General features: G+C 41.1%; 1 pseudogene; it reads left to right on the top strand.

Moving 5' to 3' along the window:
* Nucleotides 1-256: 256 nt before the first annotated feature.
* On the top strand, nt 257-912 carry LOC147444880 (uncharacterized; annotated as a pseudogene).
* Nucleotides 913-21,621: the final 20,709 nt, after the last annotated feature.

Below are 21,621 nucleotides of genomic sequence, written 5' to 3'. Positions count from 1 at the left end.
TGGCAGCTTCTTCTTCAGCCGGCGCGCGCTCCTATCGGGGAGAGAGAGAGAGAGAGAGAGAGAGAGAGAGAGAGAGAGAGAGAGAGAGAGAGAGAGAGAGAGAGAGAGAGAGAGAGAGAGAGAGAGAGATTCGTTGACCACAATTCTCATTACACATTGTTTTGCTCTAGCCCTTTCAGGCCACATATTGTGATGGTTCTTTCGTGCCATAGATAGGCAAGTGAAGAGACCTCCAGCGCCAGGAGAACGTGACAAGATGTCATCTGGTATGGAAGGTCAAAAAGAGGGAAAGGAGGGAGCTGCAGCCAAAGTTGTTGGTGCAGCAGTGGCAGTTGGAGTTGCATGGGGTATTTTCAGATTTTTGAAGGCGAAAAAAGAAGAGGACGCCCTCATTCAAGAGTATTATGGAGATCGAGAGGATTTTACTCTTCTTGATGGAGACCGCAATAATTATGATGCAGAGGAGGTCTACATTGAAGAGCAAGTTGAGTTTGTGAAGGTGGACCCTCCTCCTATGGTTATTCCTCCTCATTCAGATGAGCTGAAAAGTGTACCAGAGGAGGAAATCAAAGCAACAAAAAAAGTGGAACCTCCCCCACCTGAGCCAAAGGCTGATGAGAAGCCCAAGGTGGAGGACAAGCCCTGGTTCCTTCGCCTTTTTTATCCATCCAAGAAAACTGATCGGCAAGCCCAAGCTGAAGGAGAGTGAGGGCTTTGATAGTAAAGATGTGAAGCCCAAAGAAAGTCACAGTTATGAAATCAAGAGGGGAGATACTCTATGGGCCATTTCAGGAAAATATGGGATCTCGCTAGATGACCTGAAAGCGGCAAATGGCTTGCATGGGGATAATATTTATGCTGGAGATAAGCTTGTTATACCTCCAAAATGATGTGCTGGCATACAAGGTGTGCCATCTCACCATACGAGTTGTATGATCACCAACGTTTTCTGTAATTAGTTTTTTCTTTAAAAGAGAGAGAGAGAGAGAGAGAGAGAGAGCGAGAGAGAGACGAAAAAAGGAGAAAATTACCAAAATATCCCTCTAATTCAAAGAAATTTTCAAAATACCTTGGTATCTATTTTTGTTGGATTGTTCCAGATTTTCTAATCTTTATTCCGTGTTGACAAATGAAAAACCCGTTTTTTTAGTGTTTAGAATGTAATTTGTCACAAATTACCTCAGTGACAAATTGCCTCAGTAACAAATTACCTCACAACAAAAAGAAATTATATCTAAAACTAATGAAGAAATTCATCTCCAAAACCTGTATAACCAACTCAAATTTTACTTTTAGCATCTTGGATTGATAGACAATTAGTCTTCTCATGAAAAGCTATAAATTTTTTTATTTTTGCAAATATTTAATTTTACAACCAAGGGTATTTTGGGAATTTTGAAAACTTTGAAGGGCCCTTGTGCCCCACATAATATCACAGGGAGAACTCGTCAAGATCCGCCAACTCTACCATGGCTTCTCTCGTCTCCTCTGAAATTCCTCTCTCTCTCTCTCTCTCTCTCTCTCTCTCTCTCTCTCTCTCTCTCTCTCTCTCTCTCTCTCTCTCGTGCGCGCGCGTGCGCGTAATGCGAAACCCTCAAAATGGGTATTCGCCCCGATGTTGCCTAGAGTCTTGTAGCTTCACATGATAAAGGTGGTGTTATCAAGACACACATAAGAGGTACACCCGAGAGAGGAATTGTTCGGCCACACCATCTGCATGGTGACACATCATCTGCCCCACTCCATGTCTTGCCGAGGATTACCCGGAACTTGTTCTCACAGGGCCCATTTGATGGTTTCTCGAGGCGGCACGATTTCTAGCATATGCCAAAATAGGGAGGAGTCCCACACAAACTTGCCAAGTATGACCCATTGCTCTGTTGAGCAAAGGCCTCATGCACAAGTAGGGCCAATAGAACTACAAATGAGTATGCTCCTCTTTTGGCGCCTCTATTTGAACCCACCACAATCAAGTTAGGGCCGGGGACATAATTCGAATGTTGCATGGTAGGAGAAAAATGACACCTAAGGATTGCGATTATAAGAGGATCAACAATACCATTTTGATCGAGGTTATGGTCTTTGGAAAGAAGATAGAGAATATCACCTTGCAAAGTATGAATAACGGGGGCTTAGTTACAATTCATGCAGATGTAGCAGTGTATCATGTACAAACCTAGGATTTGGAATTGATGCTAAAAGCATTATGCAAGTAGTCAACAGTTCATGCAGATATTAGTTACAGTTCATGCAGATGTAGCATTGTACCATGTACATACCTAAGACTTGGAATCCATGTTGAAAGCATTATGCAGGTAGTCAATATATTATTGATATTGACTTGAAACCTTATAGTTGATCCTTATTAATGAACTTCTCTTTTATGAATCTTGCTCGGTTTTTTTCTTGCTCGGAAGTTTTCGCTCGCGGTTTGGTAGTACTCGGTGGGCACCATTGATTAACAATGTCCTTCCCTTTCCTCCCTCCCCCCCCCCCCCCTCTCTCTCTCTCTCTCTCTCTCTCTCTCTCTCTCTCTCTCTCTCCATGTTCCAATTTCATGTTTTTGGCTTTGACATTGGCTTGCACATTGGGATCACAATTAGCCTTGGTGTCTGTCCTATTCTCCATTGATTTCTTGCACATATCATCCACTTTCTTTGATGCAAGATAGGTTGCAATACATGTCATCACATACATAGGGGGCTATACCCACCAATAAAATTTATAAACCTTTGATCAAGGGTGGAGTTGCTACTCAGGGGGTACACTTATCAAAAGTTGCCCATATCACATGCGTTCAGAGGTTATTAAAAATAAAACTCTAAGCTAATTAAAAAATCTATTTTTCTTGAAAAACTTATGGATTGTTTTCCAAAATCCAATAAAACTCCCTTGTGTAAATACAATTCCGTTAGTTTTTAAAATAAATGTCAAATAAAAAATCTCATACATTTTTGGGGGTGACCCCCCTGAGAGGTTTTATGGCATTGGGTTCAACTCCTCCTGTCTAGCTATATTGATTATATATCAAGTCTTGACACTAGGTTGTAATCCATATTGGACTTTAAAAGTGTCCTTTTAGGGTTCGTGAAAACTTTCAATTCTTCTGCAAGCTACGTTCTTGAGCTGGAAGTTAAGAGACCACTACTATGTATGAAAAAAATGAGTAGCCTTCAAAATTCCTCACCTTCTGGTGGTGGTGATGCTCCAAAGGTGATGTAATGTTGCTTTTTTTTTTACTTTTTTGCAAAAATCACAATAAATAATGAGTGGAAGTAAATTAATCAAGCCAAAAAGATACATCGACACCCATGGAGACACCCTACCATGGGGAACAGCTATCAACCACAACCACAGTACCAATTGATCATAAACCATCCACGGGTTTTTATAGGGATCGACCAAACCCACTTACAATTCGGAAAATAAATAAGTAAGCGATAATGTGTTGGATGACACCACAACAGAGGGTGTTGTCACTTCCCTCCAAAGTGCCCAAGCTGCACACGAGTATCACATGCACATAGAAACAGAAGACCCAAAAGAGACTACACCCTCAAGACCAAGGAGATCCACCACGCCAAAGCCCCTCCAAGGTTTTGTTGAGAGAGATATAGTAGGTTGAATAGAACACTAGGCCCCATCAAATATTCCAACCACCATAGGGGTTGAGGTGCCACAAAGTAACCCTTGTTGCCACCAAAAGAACACTTTCCCCCACTCCATGGTCAACCGAACAAAGCACTACGTTAGGACTAGGCGAGCACGATTAACCTCTAGATGGGGGAAGTGCTTTCCAAGAAAAGGGGGCGTGATGAACTTTCACAAGGATAAGGACAAGGAATGGCAAGGGGCCCCTCCCAAGGGAGAGCCCGTGGGAAGGGGCCACAGATCCCATCGTCCCGTTGGTGGAACTACCAAGCCGAACCTCCCCCTAAGCACACAGCAACTTGCAAACCCCTGTCCCAACTACCCGGAGCTCTCCTTGTCTCATGCACGTCGAGCAAAGCACATAGCAAAGTACCGTGGTCTAGCATTGCATTTTACTTAGACCAGCTATTTCTTGGGGTTAATCACATAGTAAGAATCCTATGAAATTTTCCATACCATGAACTATTTTTCGCATAAACTTCAATGGATTGTTGTTCACATGGTATGGTTATCTAGGCCCAACATTTTGGTACCTAAACATAGAATTAGGTACAAAAAAGTCATGTTTTTTCTCATCCTAGTGACCTATAATGAGCATTTGATTAAGCACGCTCTATACTATCACTAAATATATGTTTTCTTAGCTCATTTTTGGACTTATAGATATATAGATATATAAGTAGCCATCAAACTTGTCATAAGCATAAAAAGGCTCGTACCTATGAGAGTATTTGGCACAATAAAGAAGTATAAAAACAGCAAACATGAAAAAACTTGGACTTCACATTGTGTTCTTACAATCCCTTGAGCACCATCTGTATATAGCAAATTTAAAATATATGATATACTCTACAAAGCTAACATAATTTTCCTATCAGATTAGCACTATTGAGGGACTATATTAAATCAAAATGACTCTAATTCAAGTTGAATCAAAAACTTTCCCATCATTATATTGTTGGCTATATTAAGCATTAGGTGTCCCAAATGTCATTGAAGAATTGATTTTAGTTGAAAAAAAAACTATATGGGTAAATTTTCATAAATAGGCCATCGCTTCCAATATAAAACTTTTTTTTTTTTTTTGCAAAACTCACATTGTGTGAGTGGTTAAATTAAAATAAAACCAAAAAAATTTACAAGTATATCCATGCTCACAACGAGCCATGGAACACCCGGCCACAGTAAGCTAGACCATCACAACCATCACCATGAGTAACTAAACCATAATGTATCAAAAAAGAACTAGCCTGAACAGGGGAGGCCAGCCCCGACCAAGGAGATACAATGCGATCACAACAAACTACATATATACAAGATTTCCAATAGTGTGGGACCCAATGTCCCCATCACCAGTAGCACCAGTAGCCACCTCCCAAGGTGACACCATACACTGCTACACGATCCACAAGAGAGCCTCCAAATAGAGCCGAAGCAACAATGAAGAACCTATCTGAAGCCATCAACCACACACAAGAAAAGAACACTGGCTAGAGCTGCCACTTAAATGTTCCACACCTGCCACATGCAAGACACCCTCAACGCCCACAAAGTCTGCCAGGAGCCATAAACTTCACAACAACCCCCACCAATCCAAGAGCGGACCACAATCAGCATCAAACCAACAGAGCACTATCCACCTCCGCAAGCAGACGAAGAAACAGGGGTGCCACCAAGTGGCCTTTTCTACCACCAGAAGGCCACTTGTCGTTGAACTAGGCTTTTGAACTTAAGATATGAATGGCAAGGCGAGCAGGGTTTCCCCCATGAAGAGGGAGGGGCCGCCGCCAAACCCCTTGGCACAAAAAATGAGGGAGAAGAAGCCGACCTTGAGGATAGGCACAGACTGGCCAAGAGACCCACCCCATGGGCGTCCCCCACTCCTCTGCAAAGCAGATCTGCCCCCCAAGGCGATGATGTTGACATTTCAACTTCCCCAAGCCCGTCACACCCATCTCCATCCCTTGCAACCCCCACCAAGAACCCTCCTAGGCTCATGCGAGGCACACAAACCTCACCGAAGCAGGGCGCGAGCTAGGGCTCTCCTTACTTGTTTGATATCTTACATTAAGGAAATTTTTAATAAATAAATAAATAAATATACATACATACATATATACATATATATATATATATATATATATATATATATATACACATACATATACACACACACATACACACACTTTTCTCTCACTAGAAGCATGAAATCATGTTGAGAACTACTAAGGCTACACTTGTAGTAGTGTCGCTTTCACTAAAATGACTGCTAAGGTGGTATAGTGTCAAAATTATAAAAAATAAATAGCTTATTAAAAAATGTAGTAAAGCCACAGATGCACTCAACTGGGAGGCATCCTGACTAACATTGTCCATAGACATGCTTTTTGGTAAAAATTAACACGCTTTCACCCATAAAAAAGTTTACTAGATTTGGTAGCTTACACCCTACTCTATCTTTAGAGACAAAGTGTCAATTGGTGAATTTGGCATAATAGTAGAGTATAAGTGCATCTTTATATTGTGCACACTTAATTATTGAATTGACTGGAAAAATTATTAAAAACACTCATGATTTTAGCCATGGAGTCTTCATCACTGCAAGTAATAGCACCAATTTTCAACAGGCAATTTTTTATATTGGTCTTCTGAAAAGGGAAGATGGGCACTAGAAGGTATTGTTGTGGTGACATGATGATTTTCTTGGCGGGTTGGGAGCTAGCTACCAGTTTCAAGGACTTGAAAAAACTCTCCTATTTTTTCCCCTTTTTTCTTTTTAGCAGCGAGTTTTTTTGTATTTAAAACACTAAAAAGAATTATATCACTCGTCCATGCAGAACACTGGCATGAGCATCTAGCTATTCATAAACATACCAAAGCCACAACCAGGATTTTACAAAGACCACAAGAAACTCCCCTCTTCTTTCTACACAGATTTGAAGGGCATACAAATATTCTTTTTGAAATTTCCTACAATTCACATGATCGGAGGCAAACAAGCCTCAGAGGATTGGTCTAGAACAATACATAACATAACATCTTGTAATAGGGAAAGCTTAGGATTGGTAGTGGTTTTTCTGCCAAGCAGATAACGTGCAATCCTGGGACCCTCGACGCTCGGTCTGAGCTTGAGATTGTTGTATATTGTTGATGTTCTTAATACTATCCGCTCACAATTGTGAGTTTTGCAAAAAAAATAAAAAATTCCTACAATTCTTTTGAAGGGTAGCACCTCCATATAGCCCGCTTTGCAACACTTAACTCGTAATTAATAAATTCAAAGGTTCTCAATTCAATTGCACCACAAGCATGCTTGAAGCCTTGAAGTAAAGCATGCTTGGAATGTAGGAGTTTTTGTCTACCTGTGGAAGGACACTTATGGTGTGTATAATCTAGGCTTATGTCTGTTTTGTTGGAAAATGTTTCCACTAGATGATTGTATTCTCTCCCTAAGTATCATTCATGTTTTTTGACGTCTTTGAATCTTGTCTAGAGAATCCACATTGTGTGAAAGATGATGGCCCCTTGGCCTAGGGTGGAAAAGGTGTGGTGAGACTTGAGGGGCTAATATAGTCTTTCTATTGAAGTTGTTGGCAACCTTGCAATTGGGTTACTCATGCTTGCTTATAAAGTTATTCTTGACATGAGCATGTGTGCACGACCTCCACACTATCCACTAGTATTTTCGTATAGAGGTAACTTTATGTGATATTTCCTTTGTTGCATTTGAGACAGAGATACAATGTGTGTGTGTGTGTGTGTGTGTGTGTGTTTGTTTGTTCTTAGGTTTGCATGTGTGTATGCAAACACATTCGTTTGTGGGCGGTGTATGTTTGCATGTGACTGTTCTTACGTGTGCATTTACATGGTGTGTGCATCATCTGCTTGGGTGTGCGCTAAAAGCGTACACAATTGTCGTATACATTATTGCTTGTCTTCTCACATTAAAAATTGTCTTGCATTAGACGGCACTATATAAGTGAACCTCTCAAGCTTAGTGAAAATTGAAGCTCAAGTAAACACCTTCTCCATATAAGTAATTAACCACCCACCATCCTTTCACACTTTTACAGTACTATGGATTGTAGCTCTTCAAAGAATGGGAGAGGCAACAAACCCTTACCGAGAAGGGGCCAAGTAAAGAAGGACATTGCAATGCAATTAGCAAGCCATGTTTCCTCCTCTTTGCCTTGTGTTAAGGCAAAAATTTCGCTTAGCGGTCGTACATTCTTTGCTTCCTCACCTAGTGGAAACAGCAACAATTGCTCTACATCTTCCTCCACTCCTTCCTCTTCTTCGACCTTTCAACGCTTTCTAAGCCCAAAAAATTAGATCATCTTTCGAAGTTCACACTACCTTTACACTGGGCTCCATCAGAAGCAACAATACTTTGAATACTTTGAATAGTCTATGATTGTGTAAGGGAAATATTGTTAACTGAGGTTTTCAAGGCCACACTTCAAGGTTAAATACTGTAAAGGAAGTTTTTTTGTGAAAAAGACCTTAAATCATGTTCTAAAGAGATATTGAAGATTGTAACTGACCATCAATTAAATATCAAGTCTCTCACACAATAGACTCACTCAATAATCTTGTATTCTAAATATCTTGTAGTTGTGGCTTCTCTGTCAAGCAGAAAACTTGTAATCCTTTGACCCTCAAGGCTCGGTCTGAGCTCGAGGTTGGTGTATATTTCTGATGTCCTTAATACTATCCACTCACAATTGTGAGTTTTGCAAAAATAAAAAATAAAAAAATCTCATCTGAGTTAAGATATGCATTTGGTTGATGGAAATTTACTATCTATCATGTGCCATAGGAATAAATTGGGACTTTTAGTTATGAATCCAAGCAAATGCCGACGATTTTGGCAAAAACCCCTAGGGGATTCACTATTAGTACTAGGGAAATGTCACTTGCATGTACCAAAACTGTCTTTTTGATCCCTATATATAGGGCTCTCCTTTGTAAAATCTAATGATTGTTGCCTTACAAAACCCCCCTATTGTACACTCACATGACACCATACGATAAACCTTAGTGAATGCTCTGAACAAAAACCCCAATTACTTGAATAGGGTTGTACGCAGTTCTCATTACCACGAATTTGAGCAGATGCCAAAATTAGGACTATATAAGAAAGCGACGAAATGCCAAGTGGCAGGTGAAGCAAGGAGCGGACAGAGTGACACGCGTGGGTAGCCGCACGAGGCATCTGGAGGAAGCAGGTCAATCACACAAGGCAACATCGACAGCACCAGATGGCACGCGACAGATGGGATGCGGATAGGAGAACACAACTGCTTTTTTTTTAATATCTTTCCTTGTGCTCAGACGACAACCTGTGCTTGTTGGCGAGTTGGGTAGTTGATCGACATAGTTCCGCAACCGGTGGAGGTTCGAATTCACTCTTTGGGAGTCTTTGATGGAGTGTTTCAGCTGCAATAATAATGGAATCTGGTGGAGATTCCATGTAATGAGAGACGAACCCGGTAGGTAGTATACCAACCCAGTAGGGAGCCAAAACGACTTTTTCAGAGCCAATAGTTTACTCTTATAAAACAAGGCCAAGAAAATGGTTTTCTTTCAAATTGTGGACGGCATCATTTAATCATAGGGCATAAAAATTTTCTAAGCAGTATGTGTCCCTAATTCTTGCGAAGCAGCTGAATTAAGGGGAATCTTCGGAGATCCCTTCCATCGATTGGAAGCGAAAAGCGGGCACGTGCCACGCGAACGAGAGAGAAAAAGGCATCTGTGTCTACCAAGATGCAGGAGAGACAGAGAGATATTTTGTTGTCATCGTGCTATCGCGTTCACGCAGGGGAAACGGAGGCAAGGAGGTGGCAAGGCAGTGCATGCAGAGATGCAAGCGCAATACTCCTTTGAAAAGCCATCACTTAATCAAGTCTTTAGCTTTTGATTGTCTGTTCTACTCAAATTAATCTCTTTTACCACACCCAAAAAATTTAGTATGTCTAGAAGAGAAAGTCTAGCCTGAGGTATGGAATTATTATAAGCAATCATGGATCATTTTGAGGTCAACTAGAGTATATACGCTTCAAAGAAAGTTCTACGTGGACATAAAAAAAGTAATTTGTTTGATATGTTTGATGTGCAAGCCATGCTTTTTTTTTCTTTTGAAAAAAAAAAAATGCTTTTGTGTCTTTTGACATACTTACATACCTACATAATATATTTGGGTCTATTCGCAAATTTTTCATTAATTAAACGTTAAGATTTTCTCACATTGGTTTGGCAAAACCAAAGTGTTCGTTTTCTCCCTTGTTCCCACTTAGACACACATCTCCCTTTCTATCCTTGCCTCTTGCCCTTGGTTGAGCGCCCTACCGTAGGACAAAGGAGGTCTCCCTTCTCTTGGTTCAGTGCCAATTGCAGCTATGCCTGCCAAAGATTTTCATAATGGTGAGATCCTCCTACCCCCCTCCAAGCTGCACTCAAACAACAGAGACATGGTGTGGTGCACTCGGGGCCTCCCCTCGTCAGCTACCACCTGCTAGCCCACCTCTACTGGGAGAGGCAATGATGAGCCTTCCAATGGTTTCTGCCAATGGCCTCGCCAGAGACCATGTTGGGCTTGTGCATACCTTGCAAGAGACAATGCCATCCCACTTTTCTTTTCAAACTTGTATGGGGATCTCCTAGATGTCGCCATCATCCGCAATGTACTCTCCTCATCGTCGTTTCCATGCCGCACATCTTCTTGCTAAGGCTCCACAGTTGCTCAATCGTCGCAAGCTCACGGTGTGAAGTCCTTCTCTCGACTCTCCACCTCTTCTTTGCCTTGCAACCGTGGTCATGGTGGTGGGCTTGCTGCCTTGTGCCCTACCCTTGAGTCTACATCTACATGGACCGGCGCACAGAAGCCCCTGCGGCGGGTGCACCTTGTGGCTACCTTGAGCAGCATAAAGAAGTTTGCGCATAGAAGCAGGCCACCCCACCACTAATTTTCCCCCTTGGCACCCCCACCTCTCTTGCTTTGTACCTCTCTCTCACCAGCTCCCCTCAGAATGCAAACATTATGTTGAAGCACTGCATGCAAAACCTTTGCTTCCATCACCCTCTTGAGAGGATGGAGCCCTGCTCTGTAGCTCCCCCAAAAGCACTAGGCACATTTGACAGATACAGTGCCAGAGAGAGAGAGAGAGAGAGAGAGAGAGAGACTTCCAGCTATGCAGCTCCCTCCCCCCATAGCCGCTGTGTATGCGATAGAACAAGAACAAGAAAGAGAGAGAAAGATTCACCGTTTCTTGCACTCAATGCGTCGCCTGCACAGCAGATGGGTGTACAATCGACAACAGAAAAAAAAAATCTCCCTATCTCCCTTGATCCATGTGGTGATGCGTGACATTTTTCTCTTTGCTCTGCGAAGGAATCCTTTATGCATGGCTTGACACTGGCATGCACGCAGCAACGGCAATAGCTGTACAGAAGAGAGAGAGAGAGAGAGAGAGAGAGAGAGAGAGAGGCGAGTCGTCATAGTTGGACTGCCTCCCTGGTCTTGCCGCACCCCACCTCTACGTATATATGATACAGACCTGCCTGCACTCCTTTGAGTCCTCCCCTCCTTACACGTCTGCCATCTGCAGCATCTCGGGCGACATGCCTTACGCGTTGGAGAGTCGCTAGACACTCCGCTTAATCAGAGCACCTCGAAAATCTTTGACAATTAAAAATGATTCAAAAAAAACTTTAATCGGACTCCATGACAACAACCTGCCCACTCTTCCCTTTTGGCTTTACTTCGAAGTTTGGACACTCTTGCCTTTTTCAAACTTCACCGGATCTCTTCACATTCCCCCTAATTTGACGTGCTTGCAAAATTACAGGGACATACTCGTGCACAAAGCTTTTTTGTCTTTTGATATACTCGTGATTGTGCAAGGTATTGTTGTATTAACTTGAAAACGAAGGTACATTAAGCCTCAAGCACGGTCATAACACTAGTTTGGTACCAAAAGTTGACACGTTAGTGTATTTTTTCCATGAAATTAAATAAAATGGTGTAAAAAATCTAAAAAACATCTCAAGAAATGTTTTTGCAAACTTATAAAATTGTGCACGATATTGTTGTATTAACTCAAAAACGAAGTCATGCCTTAACTTGATAACGTAACACTAGTTTGGTACCAAAAATGACATTTTACTCTCCTTTTTTTCATGAAATTAAATAAATTGGTGTATTCAATCTAGAAAACATCTCAAGAAATGTTTTTGGAAACTTTTAAAATGTCAACCAAAGAACTCATAAAAATAATAGTCCCTCACTTTTGTACACAACCTCAATGGTAATTGCTCTCATGAAAAGCACCTACACAAAACAACAATCGATATTTCACTAAAACTCACTAAAAAATGAGTATGCAATGATCCATGATAAGTACTTATATGTGTGCTTGGTATTTTTACAACTCTTGTGGGAAAAAAATTATTGGTGACTAGAATTAAATGTAAAAAGTCAAATGAGCCACATATGCAATATTTGTGAATTTAATTGATGATCACATAAAACATTTAGTTCATCTAAATTTGCATTGTTGTATATTGCATATGTATGATGAGATCTACCACTCCATTACTTAAGATGATATTATTTGATGGTTATGCAAGCCACATTCGGTGATTTCTATCATATCCCAAAACTTGCGCATGTTGAAATTCTTTTTTCAATATCTATCAAAGATTAGCTTTCAAATAAAGTCCCCTTATAAATTTTTTTTATTCATCTCATTTATTTGTATACAAATATCTCATATGGATAAAATTGGAAAATGTATAAGTACACTTTCATTGCTTTCATAGCAATGTTTGTTTTGCAATAAAATACAAACTATAAACTTTCTTAGATGAGCTTAAATTACAAGATGCATGTGAGTTTGAAACCGCGAAAATGCTTAGTTGATGGGTGTTACCTTACAAATACATTATAGACCTTAAGTTTTTCTCTATAACTTGATCATGTTAATGAAAGAGGGTTTGAAAGACCAAATTTTTCCTCTTTGTGAGTGTTTGAAAGATTTTTGTTTTTTTTGTATTTTAACAATAAACTGGTCTAAAAACTAAGTTATTGAAGCTTGAGCTCTTGCTATAATAAGTTTTTCCCTATCCATAAACCTTGAAATCTATAAAAAATCTCATTTTGATTAGAAGTTATACAATTTATGAAAAATTTATTAAAACTGCACTAAATGTATATGATTTTTATAAAACCATTTGGCTATATTATTCACCTCATAACTGACCCAAGTCATGAACATGACCTATAAATCTTGTTTCTAGCTTCACCAAGTGATTATGACAAGTTGCTAGAAACACAAAACACTCTAGTGTCTCAAGATAGAACTAGTGTTAAAGAACCCAAAGATACAAAAGGGTGCATCGAGAGCAAAGTCAGGGTTACGATTGGTACCTGGCATCTCATATTTAGCAATTTCTTGGTATATGACATTGAGTTGTTCTGGCTTTCATTCTTTACACATTTTGAGCTTTCCTATAGATGATATCCATTAACTACTTTTTTTAATGCTTTCTTCAAATTTGGTCGTCTCTGGGTTTCTTATGAGAACTCAAAGATTATTGATTTCAAAGTTTGTTTGAGATAGTAGAAGCACACAATATATGCACATACCAAAATGCATTGGTTGTCGAGCACCTTTCCTCCTAGAATCAGATGATTATTGAAAAAGCAGATTTTCCAAGTCTTTTGTACCCATTTGCATATTTCAAACGTGTGAGACCTCCTATGGCCGCGTTGTCTCTCCATAGATGGAGATGATAATAATTACAACTTTATATCCTAAACATAAATTAGTGCCTACTTTCTATCTTTTACTTTGATCCCGTTGGCAAACACCCCCCGCCCCCCTCCTCCCCGCTTCTAGATGAAGATCTTCATTGTGCTATCTCGTGAAGGATCCCATATGTTACTTGTAACTATTTTCCACTTTGCCTTTGAAAAATGTAGCCATGCTTTATCATACTGATTTCTAGGCTGAAATTAAATCATTCGTGGTGGGGATGTATAGCTCATTGTTGTTGTTTCAAAATGTAAATTATCTTTATCATATATATAATATCTCTCTCATCTCACATGAACTAGAGTACTACGTTAGCTACATTCGCATTGAATTGAGATCGAACAAAATATTGGAAACTCTGAGAGAGAGAGAGAGAGAGAGAGAGAGAGAGAGAGAGAGATTTTTCATGAAAGCGTGTTAGATTTTTCTACCTGAGAGTGTTTAGGATACCAATCGTCGTGGTTCACAGGTGTACCTCCACATAAATTGGATACTGATCGTAGTGCTTCAGAGTTTTGTCAAGCTCAATGTTGATGATCACACAAGATGTGAATGTTATTAATTGTTTGTTGTTCCATTTTTATGTTTAAAAAAAAAAAGAAAACATGCAAGTCTCCTTGCATGGGGGAGTTTGCACAGTCCTCCGCAATTTTTATAATACGAGGGAACATGCCATTGCCACGGCAACGTGCAATTTTCAGTGTGTTCATTGAGTGCGTTCTCAGTGTCAAAAATCAAAAAATGATAATGCTTACTCACCGCGAGATTGAATGTCTATCGCCAATGCGCTTTCTTATATCAACGATGTTGAGTATCTCCTGCACTTAACCCGCTGCAAGAGACAACATCCCAAGGAGGATAGCCTTCAAGAAGTTTTTGTGCTATTGTGAGGACACCACAATTGTAAGATTCCCTTTAATAGGGGTTGTTGCAAAAAATTGTTGTGCTTGGAAATGCCTTGGTCAATATCTATGCCAAATGTGGTGTGGGATGTTGTCTTTTGGAACGCTATGATTGTAGGATATGTCCGACAAGGGCCACGTTAGGAGCTCTGTGCTGTTTTTTGCAAGTGCTTGAGGAGCTTACTCTTTGAAACGGCGTTAACTGATTGCGGGGGCACAAAGTCAGAGCCTCTCTCCAGATGCAGTCACATACGCATGCGTCTTGATGTACGCAAGATGCCGATATGGGCTTGAAAATTCACTTTAATAGGGGCTGTTGCAAAAAATTGCCGTGCTTGGAAATGCCTTGGTCGATATATATGCCAAATGTGGTGCAGGATGTTGTCTCTTGGAACGCTATGATTGTTGGATATGCCCAACTTCATTGTGACAGTGTAGCTCTAGAAGCAGATGCAAATGGAAGACTTTTCTCCAAATACATTCACCTACGCTTGCACCTTGAAGGCCAGTGGCCTTATGCAAGCTGTTGACGTGCGTGAGAGAAATAACGAGAAGATACCTGGTTTGGCACTGTCAGGTAAAGGATGTCATGCTTGGCAGCATACTTGATTGCATTTGGAGAGATGCCCTATCTTCTCATACGTTGAAAATAACCTAAAGCTTTCTGGCCCAGCCGGCTCCTGTTGGGCAGATCCTGCAATCAACGTCCTGCATAGTGCCACATGCCTTCAAAATTCAAGCATAGGTGATTGCATCTGGAGAGATGCCATCTCTTTGCATCTGCTGAAAATAGCCCAGAACTTGCTGGCCCTATCCTTCTTGGGTGTATCTCGCAATCAGTGCGTTCTAAGGAATGACATTCTGAAAAGAAGCTCGTCAAGCACTTTTCTGAGCCAACTTGGCATATATGTCAACCAAGCAATAGCCCTTGACTAAAAATATCATCGCGGATTCCTTTGCCCATATCAATAGCTTGCGTAATGCCACATGTCTTTAAGATGCAAGTGTACATAGTTGATTGCATCTGGAGAGGTGCCATCTCTTTGCATTTGTTGAAAGCATCCTAGAGCTTGCAAGCCCTGTCCTCAAGCAAGTTTTGTGATTTCTGAAAATAGCACAAAGCTTCTTGGCCCTTGTTGGGCAAATCCTACACAATGAACGTCTCGCATAGTGCCACATGCCTTCAAAATGCAAGCATAGGTGATTGCATCTGGAGAGATGCCATCTCTTTGCATCAGGTGAAAATAGCCCACAGCTGTCCTTACTGAGCATATCCCGCAATCAAAGGAACAACATTCTAGACATGAAGCTCGTCAAGCACTTTTTTGAGTCATCTTAAGTATTTGGCATACATGTCCACCAAGCAACAGTCTTTGACTAAAAATATCATCATGGATTCCTTGCATCTTGGGTAATGCCGCATGATTTTTAGTTGCTAGTGTACATAAGTGATTGCATCTAGAGAGATGCCATCTCTTTGCATCTGTTGAAAATAGCCTGGAGCTTCCTAGCCGTGTCCTGTTGGGCATATCTCGCAATCAATGCACTCCAAGAGACGACATTTCGAACAAGAAGCTCCTTAAGCATTCTGAGGTAGAGCACATTTGCCACACATGTCGACCAGTCAACCAAGTTAGTGTCAAGCACAAAAGCGTAGGTGATTTCATCTCGAGAGATGCCCTCTCTTCTCGAATGTTGAAAACAACCCAAAGCTTCCTGCCCGGTACGGCCCTGCCGACCCTTGTTGGGCAAATCCTGCACAATCAGTGTCTTGCATAGTGCTACATGCCTTCAAAATGCAAGCATAGGTGATTGCATCTGGAGAGATGCCATCTCTTTGCATTAGGTGAAAACAGCCCACAATTGTCCTTATTGAGCATATCCCACAATCAGTGTGTTAGAAAGAACAACATTCCCGATGTGAAGCTCGTCAAGCACTTTCTGAGTCATCTTAAGTATTTGGCATACATGTCCACCAAGCAACAACCTTTGACTAAAAATATCATCATGGACTCCTTGTATCTTAGGTAATGCCGCATGATTTTTAGATGCTAGTGTACGTTAGTAATTGCATCTAGAGAGATGCCATCTCTTAGCATCTTCAGACAATAGCTTGGAGCTTCCTGGCCTTGTCTTGTTGGGCATATCTCGCAATCAATATAGTCCAAGAGACGTTTTCTTTCCAAGGCAGACGAGATTTTGCATACATGTCGACCAATTGACCAAGTTAGTTTCAAGCACGAAAGCATAGGTGATTGCATCTCAAGAGATGTCCTCTCTTCTCAGATGTTGCAAACAACCCAAAGCTTCCTGCCCTGTAAGGCCCTGCCGGCCCTTGTTGGGCAAATCCTGCACAATCAGCGTCTTGCATAGTGCCACATGCCTTCAAAATGCAAGCATAGGTGATTGCATCTGGAGAGATGCCATCTCTTTGCATTAGGTGAAAACAGCCCACAGTTGTCCTTATTGAGCATATCCCGCAATCAGTGTGGCACAAGGAACATGATTCCGGACATGAAGCTCGTAAAGCACTTTTTTGAGTCATCTTAAGTATCATGGCATACACGTCCAACAAGCAACAACCTTTGACTAAAAATATCATCATGGATTCCTTGCATCTTCGATAATGCCGCATGATTTTTAGATGCTAGTGTACGTAAGTGATTGCATCTGGAGAGATGCCATCTCTTTCTATCTGCTGAAAATAGGCTGGAGCTTCCTGGCCCTATCCTGTTGGGCATATCTTGCAATCAATACACTCCAAGAGACGAAATTTTAAACATAAAGCTCCTCCAGCATGTTTTCTTTCTGAGGTAGACCACATTTGCCATACGTGTCGACCAAGTTAGTGTCAAGCACGAAAGCGTAGGTGATTGCATCTCGAGAGATGCCCTCTCTTCTCAGATGTTTAAAACAACCGAAAACTTCCTGCCCTGTAAGGCCCTGCTGGCCCTTGTTGGGCAAGTCCTGCACAATCAGTGTCTTGCATAGTGCCACATGTCTTCAAAATGTAAGCATAGGTGATTGCATCTGGAGAGATGCCATCTATTTGCATCAGGTGAAAACAGCCCACAGTTGTCCTTATCGAGCATATCCCACAATCAGTGTGTTCGAAGGAACAACATTCCGGACATGAAGCTTGTCAAGCACTTTTCTAAGTCATCTTAAGTAGTTGGCATACATGTCCAGCAAGCAACAACCTTTGACTAAAAATATCATCATGGATTCCTTGCATCTTGGGTAATGCCGCATGATTTTTAAACGCTAGTGTATGTAATTGATTGCATCTAGAGAGATGCCATCACTTTGCATCTGCGGAAAATAGCTTGGAGCTTCCTGGCCCTGTCTTGTTGGGCATATCTCGTGTTCAATACACTCCAAGAGACGACATTTCGAACAAGAAGCTCCTCAAGCATGTTTTCTTTCTGAGGCAGACCACATTTGCCATACATGTCGACTAGTCGACCAAGTTCGTGTCAAGCACGAAAGCGTAGGTGATTGCATCTTGAGAGATTCCCTCTCATCTTATATGTTGAAAACAACCCAAAATTTCCAGCCCTGTTAGGCCCTGCCGGCCCTTGTTGGGCAAGTCCTGCACAATTAGCGTCTTGCATAGTGCCACATGCCTTCAAAATGCAAGCATAGGTGATTGCATCTGGAGAGATGCCATCTATTTGCATCAGGTCAAAACAGCCCATTGTTGTCATTATCGAGCATATCCCACAATCAGTGTGTTCGAAGGAACAACATTCCAAACATGAAGCTCGTCAAACACTTTTCTGAGTCATCTTAAGTATTTGGCATACATGTCTAGCAAGCAACAACCTTTGACTAAAAATATCATCATGGATTCCTTGCATCTTGGGTAATGCCGCAGGAGTTTTAGATGCTAGTGTACGTAATTGATTGCATCTAGAGAGATGCCATGTCTTTGCATCTGCTGAAAATAGCCTGGAGCTTCCTGGCCCTGTTCTGTTGGGCATGTCTCGCAATCAATACACTCCAAGAGACGACATTTCGAACAAGAGGCTCCTCAAGCATGTTTTCTTTCTGAGGTAGACCACATTTGCCATACATGTCGACCAGTCGACAAGGTTAGTGTCAAGCACGAAAGCGTAGGTGATTGCATCTCAAGAGATGCCCTCTCTAAGTCATGTCGCAATATGCAAGACGCTGAATGTGCAGGATTTTCCCAACAAGGGCCAGCAAGCATAGGTGATTGCATCTGGAGAGATGCCATCTCTTTGGATTAGGTGAAAACAGCCCACAGTTGTCCTTATTGAGCATATCCTGCAATCAGTGTGTCCGAAGGAAAAACATTCCGGACATGAAGCTCGTAAAGCACTTTTCTGAGTCATCTCAAGTATTCGGCATACATGTCCATCAAGCAACAACCTTTGACTAAAAATATCATCATGGATTCCTTGCATCTTGGGTAATGCCGCATGATTTTCAGATGCTAGTGTACGTAAGTGATTGCATATGGAGAGATGCCATCTCTTTGCATCTACTGAAAATAGCATGGAGCTTCCTGGCCCTGTTCTGTTGGCCATATCTCGCAATCAATACACTCCAAGAGAAGACATTTCGAACAAGAAGCTCCTCAAGCATGTTTTTTTTTTGAGGTAGACCACATTTGCCATACATGTCGAGCAGTCAAGCAAGTTCGTGTCAAGCACGAAAGCATAGGTGATTGCATCTCGAGAGATGCCCTCTCTTCTCAGATGTTGAAAACAACCAAAAAGCTTCCTACCCTGTAATGCCCTGTTGCGCAAATCCTGCAAATCAGCATGTTGCATAGTGCCACATGGCTTCAAAATGCAAGCATAGGTGATTGCATCTGGAGAGATGCCATCTCTTTGCGTTCTCCATGCTAAGCTATGACACGGGCGAGGTGGTTCGTGATGAGAGGAATGGTGCACTGGTGAATTGTTGAGGGAGTCCCATGCTTGCTCACAGATGTGCGGACCTTCAGAACGGCGCAAGAAAATGAAAAGCCACATGATGAAAGGGATGGCGCACTGGTGAATTGTTGAGGGAGGCCTGTGCGGACCTTTAGAACGGCGCAAGAAAAGCAACGTTCTGGTGATGAGAGGAATGGCGCACTGCACGTGATGAGAGGGATGGCGCATTGGTGAATTGTTGAGGGAGGCCTGTGCGGACATTCAAAACGGGGCAAGAACAACAACATTCAAAACTAAAAGCACGTGGATGAACGAGAGGGCAGAATTGAGTTTTTGGGTCCTACGCTAACGTAGTAAAAATGGGAGTGAAAATCATCAACGATAGTACCATTCTCCCGAGCATACCCTTTTGCCACAAGTCTAGCCTTATAGAAATCAACACTACTATTTTGCTTATGTTTCAACTTGAAACCCCACTTAGTGTCAATGACCTTATTGCCAAGAGGCAAGTCACACAGAGACCATGTGGCATTTTTTAGAATAGCGTCATACTCAAATTGCATTGTAGCCAACCTAGTTTTTGGATTTTGTGTTTCATCAAATGACAAAGGCTCTTCCTCATCATACATACTAGACACATCCAAAACATAACAAGTTGATGCATAAGAAGCATAGTGAGAATATCAATGAGCACCACTACATAAAAGTACACTCAATTCACTTTCACATAAGGTTTTCACTAGCCATCTTGGAATACCTCTAGCCTACTTATTTTCATTATATTCTCATTGGTTGCATCTTGTATATCTGCATCAAAAAATGGATAATTTGTTATATTATTTGAAACTTAGGTAGGTTTAGAGGTCCCTAATCCACTCACTCAAAATTCATCATGTATTCCTTGACAAGTCTTTAAGACTAGCTAAAATCAAAGTCCCTAAGTAAGAAAAATTTAGGGAATAGGCCCTTACCATTTGCAATGGCTTGAGTCTATAACCCTGGAAAAAGACCTAGTCTCGTCTCGAAAAAAAATCTACAAGACCTAAAATATGTTTTGCCATACAACCTCCCCAAATGGGCTAAGGAGTTCTCTTTCAATTCTTTTTTCCCTCTTTGTCAGTGAGGACATAGCCATTGATGGACTCCTCTTCCACTAAAGAATGTTGAAAGCTATGTGGGCAAGTATGTCTTTCAGAAAGCTAAGTATCATAATAACCACATCAGCTCTTTACAATGCATAACTTGAAAATCCAATGTCATCTTATGACCTTGATATTTTAGCAAAACTTTATTTTACCATTGTATCCCAAATACAGAGCCTTGACTTTGCATTAGAGATAATGTATAACTATGTGTACTCTTAAATTGTGAAAGCTTTAATCTCTTAACCAAAGTATAATTCAAAAAATTATGAGATGTCCCATCATCAATCAAGATGCACATCTTCTGCTCATTAATGTATCCATGAAGATGGACTAAATCAAGAGGAACCACTATTGGAATATTCCACAAAAGCTCTCATGTAACCGTAAATGTAATCCCAAGTGATGTTGACTTCCCCACAATTTGTATTTGAACCTGAGTGTAATGTGAAGTCAAAAATGTAATTATTGAAAAGGAGAATGGTAAATCTTGCTTTTATACCATAAAACCCAGAGCCAGCATTAGGAAATTTTGGAGGTCATTTGGAGGGCCATTTGGAGAGAGAAAATTTGGAGGGTCATTTGGAGAGAGAAAATAGAGCGCGTCCAATGAGCAAGAGGGCTACGTTACGTAGGAAAATAGTGGAAAGACTCAAGAAATAGGAAAATATTTTAAAAACTTTCACGAATCTAGGGTTGTTGCATCGTAACTTCTTTGCTTTTACCAAGTTGTTAGGTGCATGTGTGGTCCCACTGCTGATATTCTCTTATGGTCATTAACATATTGGAGGGTGACCATTAAGCCCGCACAAGATATTGGAATTGTAAAACACTTTCCCTCCATTAGGATGCTTTCAAAGTAAATCTCCCTCCACTAAAGCTTTTCTCTCATAGCTATGGCTTCCACGTCTTCCCGCCCAAGAAGCTCTAGGTGTTTATGGTCTCTCACACCAACTAGCAACACCTGCACTTTGCCTAGAAGTCCAAGTAGTAGCATATCATCATTTACAATATCAACTTCAATAAGTGCAGAGAACCAATGGGCTGGACAAAGGATAAACAAAGGTTCATGGGTCCTCATGCAACCAAGAAGAGCCAAGAGGTCTAGTGCTATCAATGTTTACCGCTCAGCATGGAAGGCCAGAGTGTTGGATTTCAAAGTTGAAATCGGCAAAAGATCTATAAAGGAAGTTCTTGTTCAGCA

Source organism: Adiantum capillus-veneris, chromosome 13 (assembly GCF_014529385.1).
Source record: "Adiantum capillus-veneris isolate H3 chromosome 13, ASM1452938v2, whole genome shotgun sequence".
In the NCBI taxonomy this organism is placed as follows: Eukaryota; Viridiplantae; Streptophyta; class Polypodiopsida; order Polypodiales; family Pteridaceae; genus Adiantum; species Adiantum capillus-veneris.
The sequence above is the reverse complement of the archived record's forward strand: the minus strand, read 5'-3'. Positions and strand labels throughout refer to the sequence as shown.